We start from the raw sequence: 17,807 nt of genomic DNA, 5'->3' as shown, positions 1-17,807 counted from the left end.
TCACTATCCTGTGATAAACCATAATGAGAAAGAATATGAAAAAGAATGTGCACGTATGGACAAATGAATCATGTTGCTGTACAGCAGAAATTTGGAGAAGGAAATGGCAACCCACTCCAGTGTTCTCGCCTAGAAAGTCCCATGGACAGAGGAGGCTGGTGGGCTACAGTCCACAGGGTCGCAAAGAGTCGGACTTGACTGAGGACACACACCCACGGCAGAAATTAATACAACATTGTAAATCAACTATACTTCAAAATAATAAAAGGAGATATTGATTTTCTTTATAATTATATGAGAGAAAATACATTTTCCTCAAAGAGCTTATAAATATTCTTTAAAGATGGAGGTTCACTTTCCAATAAAGTAGCCACTAGCCGCAAGTGGCTATTTAGATTTAAATCAATTACAATTGTTCTTTTAATTAAAAATTCATTTCCTCACTTGAGCTAGCCACATTTCAGGGCTCAATAACCACATGTGGCTACTGATTACTACACCGGGCAGTGAAGAGATTATAGAACATCCATCGCAGTTCTGTTGTATCCTTGATAACTGGCTTAAATCGGTATTAAATAAATCCAAGATAGAAAGTCAGAGAGATGGGGACACCATATTGAAAGACAGGGTGGGAAGATAAAGAGAAATTTTATTGAGTTCATAAATTTGTGAAGAACTGGTCCAGCATTCTGCTGTAATAAAACTACTATAAATACAAACAAAACTGCCCAGAAATGGTCTGCGGAGGGTGAGAAGGAAAGCGTAATGGGTATTTTTAAGCTTTTGGCAATTTTACTGGAGTACGTTATTTTGCATAGTGGAGATACCCTTGTTCATCACATATTTGTTGAGTGCCTACCCTGTGCCAAGTGAGGGGAGAGCAAGCCGTATGGATACCTGCAGGAGAGAGTCTGGGGCTGTGTAATAGGTCGGCCAGGATGGGGACCGGGAACACGGAGGCAGGGAATAGGCTGGAAAGAGAGGGTAGAAGTAAACTGATTGACTGGAGAAGGCACTCTCAGAGGCCTTGAAGCGGATGAGGAAGAGGGCCTGCTAGAGCACAAGTCTGGAGGCCGGGCTGCGCGGGAGCATCCAAGAAGCGAAACAGGGAAGGGGCTGGAGGGACAGAGTCAGGGCCGCGAGGTAGCGGGACTGGAGGATCACATTTAGTTTAAGGGCCTGTTAGTCCTGGGCTCTAGTGGGCGTCAACTAGGGAGTCAGCAGAGAGTTTTCAAAGCAAGGCAGCTGGATCTGACTTAGGTTTAAAAGAGTCTTCTGGACCGCCTTGAGAGGCTGGTGGCTTAGACCAAAGTAGTAATGGTGAGACTTGGTGCTTTCTGGATAAACTTTAAGGTGGAGCCAACATGATGGGTTGATGACCTGGATGTGTGGTGTGAGAGAAATAGAGGAATCAAGATGACTCTAAAGTTTTCGACCTGAGTAACTTCAAAGGTGGAGTTGCTGTCAACTGATGTTGAAGCCTGTAGGTGGAGCAAGGGTTTTCTGGTTTGGTGGGGAAGGGAGGATCAAAAATCCAGGCTTGGATGAAAGTGACCTAAATGTCCTTTGACTGATGAATGGATAAAGATGTGGTACTTACATACAATGGAATATTAGCAATAAAAAAGAATGAAATAATGCTATATGCAGCAACATAAACAGACATAGAAATTATCATACTAAGTGAAGTCAGAAATTTAGAGATACCAAGGGAACATTTCATGCAAAGATGGGCTCGATAAAGGACAGAAACAGTATGGACCTAACAGAAGCAGAAGATATTAAGAAGAGGTGGCAAGCATACACAGAAGAACTGTACAAAAAAGATCTTCACGACCCAGATAATCACAATGGTGTGATCACTCACCTAGAGCCAGACATCCTGGAATGTGAAGTCAGGTGGGCCTTAGGAAGCGTCACTACAAACAAAGCTAGTGGAGGTGATGGAATTCCAGATGAGCTATCTCAAATTCTAAAAGATGATGCTTGAAAGTGCTGCACTCAATGTGTCAGCAAATTTGGAAAACTCAGCAGTGGCCACAGGACTGGAAAAGGTCAGTTTTCATTCCAATCCCAAAGAAAAGCAATGCCAAAGAATGCTCAAACTACTGCACAATTGCACTCATCTCACACACTAGCAAAGTAATGCTCAAAATTCTCCAAGCCAGGCTTCAGCAATATGTGAACCATGAACTTCCAGATGTTCAAGCTGGATTTAGAAAAGGCAGAGGAACCGGAGATCAAATTGTCAACATCCACTGGATCACTGAAAAACCAGGAGAGCTCCAGAAAAACATCTATTTCTGCTTTATTGACTATGCCAAAGCCTTTGACTGTGTGGATCACAATAAACTGTGGAAAATTCTGAAAGAGATGGGAATACCAGACCACCTGACCTGCCTCTTGAGAAATTTGTATGTAGGTCAGGAAGTAACAGTAAGAACTGGACATGGAACAACAGATTGGTTCCAAATCAGGAAAGGAGTACGTCAAGGCTGCATATTGTCACCCAGCTTATTTAACTTCTATGCAGAGTACATCATGAGAAACGCTGGGCTGGAAGAAGCACAAGCTGGAATCAAGATTGCCGGGAGAAATATCAATAACCTCAAATATGCAGATAACACCATCCTTATGGCAGAAAGCGAAGAAGAACTAAAGAGCCTCTTGATGAAAGTGATAGAGTGAAAAAGTTGGCTTAAAGCTCAACACTCAGAAAACTAAGATCATGGCATCCGGTCCCATCACTTCATGGCAAATAGATGGGGAAACAGTGGCTGACTTTCTTTTTCTGGGCTCCAAAATCACTGCGTATGGTGATTGCAGCCATGAAATTAAAAGATGCTTACTCCTTGGAAAGAAAGTTATGACCAACCTAGACAGCATATTGAAAAGCAGAGACATTCCTTTGCCAACAAAGGTCTGTCTAGTCAAGGCTATGGTTTTTCCTGTGGTCATGTATGGATGTGAGAGTTGGACTGTGAAGAAGGCTGAGCACCAAATAATTGATGCTTTTGAACTGTGGTGTTGGAGAAGACTCTTGAGAGTCCCTTGGACTGCAAGGAGATCCAACCAGTCCATCCTAAAGGAGATCAGTCCTGGGTGTTCATTGGAAGGACCAATACTGAAGCTGAAACTCCAACACTTTGGCCACCTGATGCGGAGAGCTGAGTCATTTGAAAAGACCCTGATGCTGGGAAAGATTGAGGGTGGGAGGAGAAGGGGACAACAGAGGATGAGATGGTTGGATGGCAACACCGACTCAATGGACATGGGTTTGGATGGACTCTGGGAGTTGGTGATGGACAGGGAGACCTGGTGTGCTGCAATTCATGGGGTCACAAAGAGTCAGACACAACTGAGCGACTGAACTGAACTGAAGTCAGAAAGAGAAAGACATATCATATGATGTCAGTTATACGTGCGATCTTAAAAGAAGATACGAATGAACTCATGTGCAAAGGAAATAGACTCACAGACATAGAAGACAAACCAGAGGCAACCACAAGGTGGGGAGGGGTCAGCTAGGAGTTTGGGTTAGAATATACATACTACTGTATATAAAATAGATGAACAACAATAACCTACCATATATATCTCTTCTTTTTTCATATTCTTTTCCATTGTATGAAAAAACAACAGATATATAATGAATCACTTTGCCAAACACCTGAGGCTAACACAACATTGTAAATCAACTGATTCATTTTTATATTTGGCAAAACTAATACAATTATGTAAAGTTTAAAAATAAAATAAAATTTAAAAAAAATGAAATAAAAATTCAGTTTTAGACAAGTTGGGCTTGACATCTTTAAATGGACACTTTGGATATAGACCCAAAGTGCTTCCTTGATAGCTCAGTTGGTAAAAAATCAGCCTGCAGTGCAGGAGACCCCAGTTCAATTCCTGGGTCAGGAAGATCCTTTGGAGAAGGGATAGGCTACCCACTCCAGTATCCTTGGGCTTTGCTTGTGGCTCAGCTGGTGAAGAATCCACCCGCAATATGGGAGACTTGGGTTCGATCTCTGGGTTGGGAAAATCCCCTGAAGAAGGGAAAGGCTACCCACTCAGTATTCTGGCCTAGAGAATTCCATGGACTATATAGCCCATGAGGTCCCTAAGAGTCGGACACGACTGAGCGACTTTCACTTTCACTTTGGATATAGATGGTTGATATGAATGTGAAAATTCCTTAAAAGAAATGAAGTGTTTGGAAATAGAATAAGATAAAATTTGACAGGCTAGGAATTGGATTAGAAACCATACAATCAGATAAATCTAATCATTATAAATTATCCACATTACTCATTAGCAAAGAAATACATGATGGCTACGAGTTGGATCCTTTCCTCCAACATGCGCGCAGTTTGAGAGCAAGTGGGAAGATTAGGACAGAGTTGCACTCCCTGTTTGTATGTGAATCTTGAATTTTGTTAAGACCTGTTTCAAGCAGTGTACACATGCACCGACACCCACAGAGCCAACAGCATCGGTGTCTGCCTCATTCAGCCAGACGCCCTCGAGCCACACGCCCCTCAAGGAGCACTTGAAATGTGACTGGTCCGGGTTGAGATGGGTAGATACACATGTGAGGTCAGAGATTACTATGAAAAAAAGAATCAGAATAACTCATTAATAATCTTCAAAATATTGATTTACGTGTTAGGATGTTCTGGGTATATTGTGTTAAATAAAATGCATTATTAAAATCATGCACCTATTATTTCTTTTTACCTTTTTAAAAATGACTACTAGAAAATTTGATATGGTCCCCATTATACCTCTCGGACATCACTAATCTAAAGTACATCTCTTAGAATTTAAACTTTTTAAAACAAATGGCTTTTCTTAGGAAGAAATAACAGACGTACCTGGATATGCCTGCAGTTGGTGACGCTTTTTCCGTTGTGAGGAAGAGGACACAGAAATCATTAGTGACGCGGGCTGTATCCTCCAGGAGGCTCTGAAACCAGTCCTAATACAAAACCTGCATTACAAGGTCTTAAATTGCTATTCTCCCCGCCCCACCCCCCGAAACTAGCAGATGAAAAGCGGTGATTACGTCCACATTGTCTGACTCCTGCTGCTTGTGATTTAAGAGCTGGTTTCAGGCGACTCAGCCCCGTGTTGTCCTCCCTGAATAGACACTGAAGGCTGGGCCAGGCCCTCAGCTCTGCGGTGTGGCTTGGCACCTCCCTGCCAGCTCAGAATTGCAAGATGAGAAGGAAGAGAACCCCCTGGGGAGTGTGGGGGATGACCCCTGCTGCTCTCTCAAAGGCCTTCTAAGAAAAGACTTCACAGAAAATCAATTGCTCTCATTTAAGACCCTTTTTTAACTCCCTATATTCCATTGTAGGCTTATTTTTTTTCTTAGAAGGGGGACAAAGCGACCTGTGAAAAAATTGTATTGCTTCCTGTGGGGCGTCTTTGAAAGCAAGTTTATGAATTCCTAATATGCATTCCTATTAGTCAGGAGTCTCACAGAGAAGAGGGTGTCAATAAAAATCCTCCCCTATGACAGACGACAGCGGGGTTTTTGAGACAGGGAGAATGGGCATTGTTGGAACAGAATGGTGTGGGCTCAGGAGAGACAAGGGAACTGGAGGGAAGGAAAGCATGGAGGTGAGGCCCACAGCTCCCTCCCCACCCGGAAGGCTTCGAATAAGGCCTCCAGGCCCTTGCAGGCCTCCGCTTCCCTGTGGCTTGAGCCTTTCATTCGAATCAGAGCAGATTTCTGCCGGAAAGACCAGCTCCCCGTTAGTTCATGAATTTCCTTCCTTTTGCTCTCTCTGCCCCTAATTCTCTGTATTTTTAAATCAACATCTTGTCAGTTACTTTTATCCCAGGGTGCCGTGTGGTCCGACTGAGGCCACTTAACAGCAGCAGCAGCAGTAGCTGTGTGGTTAAGCCGATGGGTTCCCAAGGCAGACCAAGCCAGGGTCCAGGGCAGGCCTGCTGCTTCCTGCCTGTGTGACCTCAGCGAGCAGCCCCACTCCCCAGCCTCTTCCTCCTCTAAGTGGGAGCGCTGCTGATGGCCTCTGAAGACCCTGGGGGGCTGTGGGAAGGGAAGACATAGCACTTGTGTGGTGGGGTGACGATCTGGCACACGGGCAGTGCTCAGAAGTGTTAGCTATCATTCAGTTCCGTTGCGTTGCTCAGTCGTGTCCGACTCTGCGACCCCATGCACTGCAGCACGCCAGGCCTCCCTGTCCATCACCAACTCCCGGAGCTTGCTCAAACTCATGTCCACTGAGTCAGTGATGCCATCCAACCATCTCATCCTGTCGGCCCCTTCTCCTCCTGCCCTCAATCTTTCCCAGCATCAGGGTCTTTTCAAATGAGTCAGGTCTTCCCATCAGGTGGCCAAAGTACTGGAGTTTCAGCTTCAGCATCAGTCCTTCCAATGAATATTCAGGACTGATCTCCTTTAGGATGGACTGGTTGGATCTCCTTGCAGTCCAAGGGACTCTCAAGAGTCTTCTCAACACCACAGTTCAAAAGCATCAATTCTTTGGTGCTCAATATAAGTCCAACTCTCACATCCATACAAGACTATTGGAAAAACCATAGCCTTGACTAGATCTTTGTTGGCAAAGTAATGTCTCTGCTTTTTAATATGCTGTCTAGGTTGGTCATAAGTTTCCTTCCAAGGAGCAAGTGTCTTTTAATTTCATGGCTGCAGTCACCATCTGCAGTGATTTTGGAGCCCCCCAAACAAAGTCTGCCACTGTTTCCACTGTTTCCCTATCTAATCACCATGAAGTGATGGGACCGGATGCCACAATTTTAGTTTTCTGAATGTTGAGTTTGAAGCCAACTTTTTCACTCTTCTTTTCACTTCTCTCTTTCAATTTCTTTCTGCCATAAGGGTGGTGTCATCTGCATATCTGAGGTTATTGATATTTCTCCCAGCAATCTTGATTCCAGCTTGTGCTTCTTCCAGCCCAGCGTTTCTCATGTACTCTGCATAGAAGTTAAATAAGCAGGGTGACAATATACAGCCTTGACGAACTCCTTTTCCTATTTGGAACCAGTCTGTTGTTCCATGTCCAGTTCTAACTGTTGCTTCCTGACCTGCATACAGATTTCTCAAGAGGCAGATCAGGTGGTCTGGTATTCCCATCTCTTTAAGAATTTTCCAGAGTTTGTTGTGATCCACACAGTCAAAGGCTTTGGTATAGTCAATAAAGCATAAGTAGATGTTTTTCTGGAACTCTCTTGCTTTTTCAATGATCCAACCAATATTGGCAATTTGATCTCTGGTTCCTCTGTCTTTTTTAAATCCAGCTTGAATATCTGGAAGTTCACAGTTCATGTACTGTTGAATAGCTATTATTACAATTCTAAAAATCAGGTACAATTTTAAGGAACAAACTGTAAAATAAGCATGTCTATAGTTAACAGACATCAGAATGTCACACTGACTTACTTTAGCATAGAGCACCCAGCAGTCTATGTCTATATGTCTATAGCATGGCTAATAGGCATGAAGGCCAATCAATGGATCATTGCTCAGATGTGGATAACCAAGAACAGGAACAGTGTGCTTCTTAATTCAGATACACACACACACACACCACACACATGATTCCCTTCCCCTACTAAAATAGCAAGTATGAATAAAATCAATGATTCCTAACATTTTTATATAATATAAAATGTAGCTGGCTGCTGCTGGTTGGATTAAAAAGTCAATCCCCCTGTGGAGCCAGGTATGAGGGAGAGCTGTCCAGGCATCCATTCAGAATAGGCCCTGTCTGTGCTGAATACCTGTTCTGTAAAAGTGCTTTCTAGGACTGTTACAGGGATTAAAGGCTCGTGCATATATACCTTAGCTCAGTGGCTGGCATGTGTTATCCATTATTCCTAATATTCTGGCTATTAGAAACCCTTGACTGATTATTACTGGTGCTTTCAGCTGCTTAGACTCAAGAGCATCTTCGGTGTTGGGTCACAGTCCTGCCCTGTCCTCAAATCACCCAGGACACCTTGTGTTTAAAGGTTTCATAAAATCTTTTCACCTTTTCAAGGCTCCCAGAGTGTTTGTGTTGCGAGGAACCCGAGAACATTTCCTGCAGCTCCAACCCAGGCCCCTGGAGCTCTAGCTGTTTGAGGTCCCACAGCCTGTCCCTCCAAAGTCAGGCCGAGAACACAGTACAGCCCGTTACAGTTCGCCCATGAAAATCTTTGCTGCAACTTTCTGGGGGCCCTCCTTGTTGCTGTGCAATATTTTAGCAGGAAGTTTGCAATGTGGCACACTGGAACACTGCCAGGCTCCAGTCTTCAGCTTTGGCTGGACCACTGTGAGCAAGGGAGAGGGGGGCTCTTCCTTCCTGTGGGCCCCTGTGGGGAGCAAGCTGGGCTGGAACAGGAGGCCACGGACGGGCTGGGAGGATCGCAGGCAGCAGAGCGAGAGTGATGGCTGGACCAGGTGTAGTCCAGAGGAGCCGAAGAGCGCGCATGTGAGCCCTAAACTTAAAGCCCTCTGCTCTCCAGACAAGAGATGCTGCAAACTGAAATGGCTGAGTCTGAAGCTAGGCAGCTCTGGCATGTGTCGATTTCACTCTCGCTCAGGCACCTGCTTCCTCCCTTCCTCAGAGGGCACGGTGGGGGTCAAGGGGGTAGGGACAGGGGGGCAGGAGATGAGGAGGGGGAGGTGGGGCGTAGTGGGCTCAGGCTGGCGGTTCTGGGGTTAGAGAGGTTAAGAGTAGGCGGTGGGGAGCGAGCAAAGCAAGGGGAGCAAGACAAACTAGAATAGTGGTGCCCATTGACTGAGGCGCCTGTGGGAGGAGTCAATGCACAAAGCACTTCCTGTGTATTTTCCCACTCTGTCTGGGACAGGAGCAGATTATCCCCAATACTCAGGTGAAAGAAAGCATCTCCCTGAGCTTAAGGAATCACTGACTCAATGGACATGAATTTGAGTAATCTCCGGGAGTTGGTGATGGACAGGGAGGCCTGGTGTGCTGCAGTCCATGGGTTCACAAAGAGTCGGACACGACTGAGCGACTGAACTGACTGACTGAGCTTCAGGCACTAGGCTGGAGAGCCAGGATTTAAACCACAGCCGGCAGTCTCCAAATCCACAATGAGCCCCACTCACCCACCCGTTCATAGTCCCTTAACCCATGAAGAGAAGTGGAAATATGTCCATTCAAATCCAGCAAAAGGAAAAAAATCTAGGGGGCTAGGCAGGGGAGGAGACAGGAGCAGAGATCTTGCTTGGCAGAAAAGTTTACGGAGAGGTTGAAGAAAGTTCCAGAGAGTAGGTACAGTAGAAGACAGCTCACGGATCTCCCTCTGAGAAACAAGGGGGTCTCTCAAGTCATCCGGAGGCACTCCTGCTAGGAGAAAAGGAGAGTAGGGGCAGAGGGCAGCGAACCCCTGAATTCCTGAGATCAGAGCCTGCGGTTACTGATAGATTCTGCAGTCACGCAGCTGCGATTGATGAGGCCTGGGTGAAACAGGAGCTCAACACAGCCAGATCTCCTCAGTAAAATTACAGTCTCCTGGAAGGACAGGGCAGGCCCAGGACACAACTCAGAAAAGAAACTTAGGTAAAGTCAGACCAAGGGTTGGCGCTAACTGGAGAGGGAAGTCATTTCAGATGTGACGTCTGAAGAATGGGTGTGCTCTTGACCCAAGGAATTGGCAGCCATTCCAGAGAACAGGACGAGGAGCTGGACGGTGTGGAGGTGTGTGAAGAGAACCGTCAGCAGTGAGGCTTGCCTTGACCATCGGTGAGGGGAGCAAAGGGAAACAGTGGCAGAGAGACGGATAGGCTGAAGCTGGAGGACCTTGTAGGTCCCTTTGTTTAGAGGCAGTGGAGACTCACTGAAGGCACTTGAGTGAGGGATTCCACGGTAAGTCCTTTGCAGAGGAGGATCGCTTCTACTCTTCCTAGTCTGTTGCTGCGCTGAGCAGACCGAGGGAGAAGGTGAGGAGGACCATGGAGGAGGCTTCTGCCACAGTTCTGGACAGGAGGCAGCGTGGGCCGACCCTGGAACATGACCCCCGCCCTCCGTTTTCTCCATCATGGCTTGTGTAACAACCATAATTACATCGCCCCTTGTACAGTCAAGTTGTCACCATCCGACTGTAAGCTCCGTGAGGCCAGGCTGGGGCTCTGTTCCGGTGCTGTGTCTCCAGAGCCCAGTGCAGCTCCTGGCACGTGGCGGGTATTTTTACCTCTTAGTGGACGAATGAATATGAGTGGGTAACTTAGGACAGGGTGTAAGATAGGATTCAAGCACTGATATTTAGGGCATATAATTGGCTGGATATGACAACTGATGGTCTGTGCAAGGGCAAAGACAAGGCTAAGAGATAGAACCCATACATTTTTCCTGGGAATAAACCCAGTAATACAGACAAAGGAAGAAACGGGAACTAAAATCAACATACTAGAGGATCTACCAGCTATAAATGTCGAGCAGGCATTTGGACACACAAGTCTGGAAGCCAGGGTAGAAACGAGGGCTACAGGCGGGGGCGGGAGACTCGGGCTGGTCCCCCGGGGTCCTGTTATCCTTCCCTGCTGGTGACGGGAGCGCTGGGTGTCTGACTTCCTACCCCTCTGAAGTCAGGCGTGGCTGTGTAACTGGATTAGCCAATGAAATCCGAGTCAGATACGTGCTTTACTTCTGGGTGGAAGCATGTGAGAGCTGGTGTGAGCTTCTCCACGCTTCACCAGCCGCGTTCCGAATGGTACAGGTGCCTTAGACCGGGTCCTGACATGGGCACAAGGAGAGCACCCTGCCAGCCTGCAATGGACACAGTGAAAATGAAGTAAACCTTTAAGTGATGTTTGAGTCACTGAGACTCGGGTGCTATTGTTACAGCAGCATAACCTGGTCTGTCCTGACTGATACGAGAATCACACACACAAGGAGGTCATCTGGACGGTTCAGCATGAGTTGGTTTACTTATGAGTGCTTGGTCTCTGAGCGTTGCGTTAAGTGCTGGGGTTACCCTGGTGAGCAAGACAGACATGGTTCCCAGGGGGAGAGAGTGTCGAGAAAGCAAAGAGGAAAGAGAGCAGGAGGAGGGTGAGGGGCGCTCCCGTGGGGGAACCAGAGGAGAGCGCAGATGGTACCAGGCTCCAGGCAGGTCCTAGGAGCAGGAGCCGCGGGAGGGCAGGCTGGGCCCTGCCTGGGACCCTCAGGGGACGGAAAGGGCGGGGAGAAGTGGGCTTGCGTCTCCAGTGCAGACGCTCTGGGTGTGGCCCGACCCCAGCTGCATCGGCAGCCCTGGGAGATGCAGACCTTCTGAGTCGGGGCTGGGCCCGCAGTCTGTGGTTTACCAAGCCCCCTCCCCAGCTGATCCTGACGCTCACTTAAGTTTAAGAACCACACTCTGGTGCTGCTCTCCTGAGAGCCCCTGATGAAGTTCCTTAAAAGAGCCGTCAAGGGAATTCCCTGGTGGTCCAGTGGCCCGGGAGGAGGAAATGGCAACCCAGTCCAGCGTTCTTGCCTGGAGAATCCCGTGGACGGGGGGCCCGGGGGGTTGCAGTCCACGGGGTCGCATGGAGTCGGGCGTGGCTGAGCGACTGAACAACAAGCAGTGGTTCCGACCCTGAGCTCTCACGGCCTGGGGCCTGGGCTCGGTCCTGGTCCTGGGGCCTGGGCTCGGTCCTGGTCAGGAAACCAAGATTCCCACCAGCTGAGCGGCATGGCCCAAAACAGATAGTTGTCAAGAGAGTAACGAAGTGCCTCTGAGGCCACCAGAAAGCCTAGCTGTGCTCTCTTCTCATGGCTGCTGTGAGAATTACTGTGAGTAGTGAACCGGGGTTCATCTGAGAGGGCAAGACTCCAGGGAGGGGTCAGGGAGCGTGAGGATGCTCCGCTCTGGTTCCTTTTAGTGAGGAACAGCTGGGAAAATGGGCTTCCCTCGGGAGCACAGACCACGCATCAGGCTGGGAGCCCTTCTGCTTGGAAGCGTCTGCCTCCGTCCTGCACTCAGGGGGTAGAGTGTCAGCCCCTGGGGAGAATCCGTGGGGACAGAACTGGGAGGGGCTTGCGATGTGATCGGCCCTGCGGGGCATGCCCCTCTCAGGATCTCAGTAAATCTTCGTGACGACTCCAGGTAGATGCACTCACACCTTGTGGGGCTTCCCTGGTGGCTCAGATGCTAAAGAATCCTCCTGCAATGCAGGAGACCTGGGTTTAGTCCCCGACTTGGGAAGATCCCCTGGAGAAGGGCATGGCAACCCACTCTAGTATCCTTGCCTGGAGAATCCCATGGACAGAGGAGCCTGGTGGGCTACAGTCCATGGGGTCCCAAAGAGTCAGACATGACTGAGCGACTAACACTTTCACACCTTGTAGATGAGGAAATGAGGTTTAGTGAGGGTGAGGAACTGGCCTGTAGGGGTCACCAGTCTGGGTGATTGATAGTCTTCACTCGTCCAACTCCACTCATCTCTGGATCTGTCAGCCTCTGGGTACCCACACAGCCTGGGTGGGAGCTAAGCTGCTTTCTGGAGGATGTGTAGGTTTAGCAAAGGACACAGAATATGAAGAACATTTGAGATACAAAGTAGAGGCCTGGGAAGCAGCAAGTTCTGCGTGAAGCTTGTTAGTGTTAAATATACCAGTGTGTGCTGAGCACAGCTCACGAGGAGGCATGTGTGCAGTAAGGTGGTGGCAGGTAGGAAGGTACTGGATCACACAGGATATACACGCTTCAATGTACACTTGGGGAAAGTGGACACTGGATGACCTGCAATATTTCTAACTAGTGCAGAGGGTCTGTTACCTGCAGGAAATCAGTTCCTTCTTTCTCTCCAAATCTCACTTTATGTCGCCTATACCAATTTAAAAATGGACCTAATACTTCAATTAGTTGATTTTCTATGAATAAAACTGCATAATAAAGATATCGTGATAAAATCAACGAGAAAGAAACGTCATAAAAAGTAATTCTTCAAAGAGGTAACTGCTGTCATTTATTGAAAGCTTGGTATAAGCCAGGTAACACCAAGTGTAGGCAATTTGCATGCAATATTTCATTTATTCTGTATACCATCCCTATGAGGTGGACAGTGGTTTCCATATGTTACAGATAGGAATGTGAAACTCGGAGAGGTTAAGTCACTGGCTAAACCATCCAGTTAGATGGTGGCAAGGAGTCAAAGCATCCAGGCTCTGAACCCCGGGGCTTTTGTCTCTGGTGATCCGTGAAAGTCACAGCCTGTGGGTCTGCAGTTGGCAGGGTCACGAGGAAGGTGGTCTCCCGGTGTGACGGGGCTGGAGAGTGCTGACCCCGGAAGCCCTTCTGCTTCTTTTTACCTGAACCTGAGGTCTGATCAACCTACGAGGGGCGACCCCAGGGTCACCTCTCGTGACTTTTTAATTACATGATGGTGGCAACTTGACAAAAATGCAAGCCCTCGTAATTACCAAAGGGTGATTTTCATCAATGGGGCTAAATATCAGAATGGAATAGTTTTCAAATTTGAAAGTCTCTTCAGTGCCCTGGGTTTTCCTGGGTAATGTCATCCTCTCAGTCTAATCTGGTGTTGCCCAAGAAAGGCAGGACAATTTGCTGTGAGGGACTAGCTGAAGTCTCATTTCAGTGGAGAATGTTGCAAAAAAATGGAAAGAATATGCCAGCTTTTCCACATTTGCTGGCGTCACTTCTATATTCTTGCTCTTCCCGTATCAGCAGGGAAAACATTCTTCCCTCTTGTCCCGTGCAGGGCCATCTCATCTACACCCAGTCCCTGGAGTCTCCTCTGACACCTTAAGGACGGGGTAGTTAGGATGGGCTAAGTTATGCTGTGGTAACAAACAGCACCCTCCACCCCCCCAAAAAAAAATTAGTGCTTTAAAACAAAAAAGGTCATTTCCTGTCTGTGACATCGTTCACTACAGGTGAGCAGGGACCTTTGCTCTGCATCGTCTTTCAAGGCCGTGAGCCGACGGACACTCCACTGAGAACTCCACCAGTTGCTGTCGGCAGGGAAAAGAGAATGTGGAGAATGATTTCCTGGCTCTAAGGTCCCCCACATGTCACTTGTACTCACATGCCCACAACCAACTTCAAGGGCAGGTGGCATATCCCACCATCTGCCAGAAGGAGGAGAACCAGCTACATCAGTGACCAGCACACACCCCAAGGACCAAGCAAACTATTGTTTTCAAACAAAAGGATAAAATTCTGTTCAAGATGAATTCTAGTTCCCAGTGACTGGGAGAATGCAATTTCCTCATCTCGTTACATATAGACTATGAGATGGCCAAGATGGAGTCTGCTTTTCTTTCTTTCAGAAGGGCCCTGGGCATGCAGGGAAGGAAACAATGGGAGCCAGAGGCTGTGCCAGAAACATCCCTAATCCTGGCAACCAGGCAGCCAGGCCAGTGTTTTACATTCTGTTTCCTGCTGAGGAAGCCGAGGTGCCGGGAGGACAAGTGTGTAGCAAAGGCTCAGCCTTATCCAAAGAGGGTGGGCATAGTCTCAGCTCCCAGCAAAATGATGGTGGTTTGAAAAGACTGCATGCCCTGATTGCTTCAGATCTTTGTTTTTGATACCCCAAGCAACATTTCGTACCTCAAAACTCTTTTTCCTCTCTCAAAAAGCACAGCTCTTGTAAAAGAAAGCCTTTGCTTTTCTGTCATGAATTTCAAAGGCCTGCTCAGTTCAGTTCAGTTCAGTTCAATTCAGTCGCTCAATCGTGTCTGATTCCTTGCAACCCCATGGACTGCAGCACGCCAGGCCTCCCTGTCTATCACTAGCTCCTGGAGCTTGCTCAAACTCGTGTCCATCGAGTCGGTGATGCCATCCAACCATCTCAAAGGCCTGCTTAGAAATCCAAACAGCCCAAAATTGGACTGGAAATTCTCTGCAGCCTCTGTCCTCAGGAGGAAACCCACAGGCCTCAGCCTGACCTCACTAGGCAGCAATAGTGAAAATGCAGACAGAGTAAGAAAGTGTCTACAGGGAAGAAATTACACAACCTGAAAGTTGAGACTTCTGTTCTGTTTGGTGGACACAAAATGAGAACTTAAGCCCGGGACACAGCCTCTCAGACAGGGACTGCTCTAAAGAGGTAAGGGAGGAGCCGGGTACATATGCACTTTTGCAGCAAACACCAGGTAGTCAGAATATCAGAAGGTTGCCGCTAATTAAAGAAAAGCAGACATCACAGGTTAATGAATTTATCACTTTTCTATGAATATGGGAAGGCTTCCCTGCTGACTCAGTGGTACAGAATCTGCCCACCAAGCAGGAGATGTGGGGCCAATCCCTGGCTTGGGAAGATCCCCTGGAGAAGGGAACATCAACCCACTCCAGTATTCTTGCCTGGAGAATCCCATGGACAGAGGAGCCTGCTGGGCTACAGTCCATGGGGTGGCAAAGAGTCAGAGATGACTTGGGGACCAAACACCAACGGCGTGTATATGGGAAGACGCGAGTCTGGGCTCGTGGAAGTCGCTCCTTTGACATGCATCTCAGCTCTCGGGGGCTGGATCCTGTGCCTTTTTCTGCCTCCTCAGGTGCGTCTTTGGGGGTGGCTGCAGCAGCTGGCTGCTAGATGCCAGGCATCCTGTTTGTATCTTAAGTTTCCTCAGGGCTCCCCACTGGGGCAGCTGTAACATTCTTTGTTTGACGTGGCCGGCTGCATTTTCCACTGACAGACGTCATTACGGGGTATGGGAAACAGCAGCTAATATATGAACGTATGACCACCTCAGCCCCACACCGGTATCAGAGAACTTTCCAGAGGAGCCGGTCCTTCCCATATCCTCCCCACGACGGCCTCTTTAGCTATCAAGAGACACAGAAGGGCAGACTTCTAACTCAAGGAGTCACAGCAACAGATTTTCTCCTGATCTCTCTCCCTACTGGACGAAAAGGCCCCCAGACATGGCTTGTTTTCTTCATTGCCCAGTAGTATACCCCAAGAGAATGGGGATTTTCTCATAAGGGTAGGGGTGGAATCTAGTTCTTCTCAAAGGTCACATGAGTTGCTGTCTCCCTCCACCCTCTGTTTTTTCTCCATTGAAGTCAGGCTAGTGATCAGTTTTCTGGCGTAAGAAATTATAAGCTGGTTCATGGCAAACCCGCATTTAGCATTCCATGGGTTACATACCTTTATCCTCAGGCTAGCTGATCCAGCTGATTACTGCTTGTTGCTGTTGATGTGAAGGTTAAGACTTCAGCCTCTGCAGGCTCTGATTACCTTATGGCGTTCAGGCCCTTTCTAAAATACGAGCACCAGCGGGACCACGCATTGGAAATAGGCAGAAACAAAAAACTTACAAAGAAATTCAAAGCCTTTGTGAGGGAAGAGGAAGGAGAAGACATGTTGTTTCTGAAAGTTAAATAACAGAAAGTTTGGAAAAATCATAATAACCACCTGTGTGTTTGCTTTTCCAAAACATGCTATTTTTTTAAATTTCAAACACAGAGAAAAGTTGAAAGAATTTTAAGTTAGCACGCATTTACCCACCCCCTAAATTCTACCACTAACATTCTGGGGTCCTGGCTTCATCACACATCTCAGTGTCTCTCCGCCCCTGCATCTGCCCAGGACACTGGTCTTTCACTGTTGATGCGTCTCTGTCTCCAAAGCCAGCACCACCACATCTTCAGATCTCTCTGGTCTCTGTTTCTGTCCTCGCATCTTCTCTGACTCCTGCCCTCCTGCCTTTCCCTTATGTGTGCTAAGTCGCTTTCATCCTGTCTGACTCTTTGCCACCCCATGGACTGTAGCCCGCCAGGCTCCTCTGTCCATGGGATTCTCCAGGCAAGAACACTGGAGTGGGTTGCTGTGTCCTCCTCCAGGGGATCTTCCTCACCCAGAGATCGAACCTGTGTCTCTTATGTGTCCTGCGTTGGCAGGTGGGTTCTTTACCACTAAGTGCCACCTGGGAAGCCCTCTCCTCTTATGAGGGAATCACCATTCCCTGGCTTGACTGCATTGGGTCCATTTGACTATTCCAGGATAATCTACTGATACCTAGATCCTTAGTTTAATCACACCTGCAAAGTTCCTTTTGTTATGTAAGGTGGCTGTTTGTCTGCTTGGGCTGCTATAATAAAGTGTTCATTGCTCAGTCATGTCCAACTCTCTGTGATCCCATGGGCTGTAGCCCTCAAGGCTCCTCTGTCTGTGGGATTCTCCACTCAAGAACACTGGAGTGGGTTGCCACACCCTCCTCCAGGGGATCTTCCCAACCCAGGGATTGAACCTGGGTCTCCTGCATTGCAGGCAGATTCTTTACCCTCTGAGCCACCAGGGAAGCCCCAAAGCAGGGGGATGGATACAATTCAGTTTATAGCAGTGACATATTTATGGGTTTTGAGCATTGTGACTGTGACATTTTCAGAGAGGGGAGCTGTATTCTACCACAGGCAGGCATGACTTTTATCATTTTTAGCACTCTCTAAAGACTTACAGTCAAGTGACAATTAGGAAGTCAATATGTAGATAGAGGCAAATGTGGATACAAAAAGAAAAGACAAAGGACTGACCCTTGCGGCAGGATTGGAGGTCAGGAGATGAGTAGGAGCCAGTGAAGAAGCTGCAGGAGGAAACAGCCAGCAAGCTGGAATTCCAGATGGTCAGCTGGACGCCACTGCTGCCAGTGGGCGGGAGAGATCAGGGTGAGACTGGACCACAGGTTGGGCTTAGCGAAGTGGAGATCACTGGGTGGGCTGTCAGGTGGCATGGTAGTGGGGATGCGGTCTATCCCCTTTTAAAGACACTCCCGTTAAGAAGAAGGGGAGTGTCTGGCTGGAGTGGCTTCAGGAGAGACAGCACCTGGAGTGGCTACAGAATTGGGTACAGAGGAGAGGAA

The sequence above is a fragment of the Bos mutus genome, chromosome 1 (genome assembly GCF_027580195.1).
Source record: "Bos mutus isolate GX-2022 chromosome 1, NWIPB_WYAK_1.1, whole genome shotgun sequence".
In the NCBI taxonomy this organism is placed as follows: Eukaryota; Metazoa; Chordata; class Mammalia; order Artiodactyla; family Bovidae; genus Bos; species Bos mutus.
The sequence above is the reverse complement of the archived record's forward strand: the minus strand, read 5'-3'. Positions refer to the sequence as shown.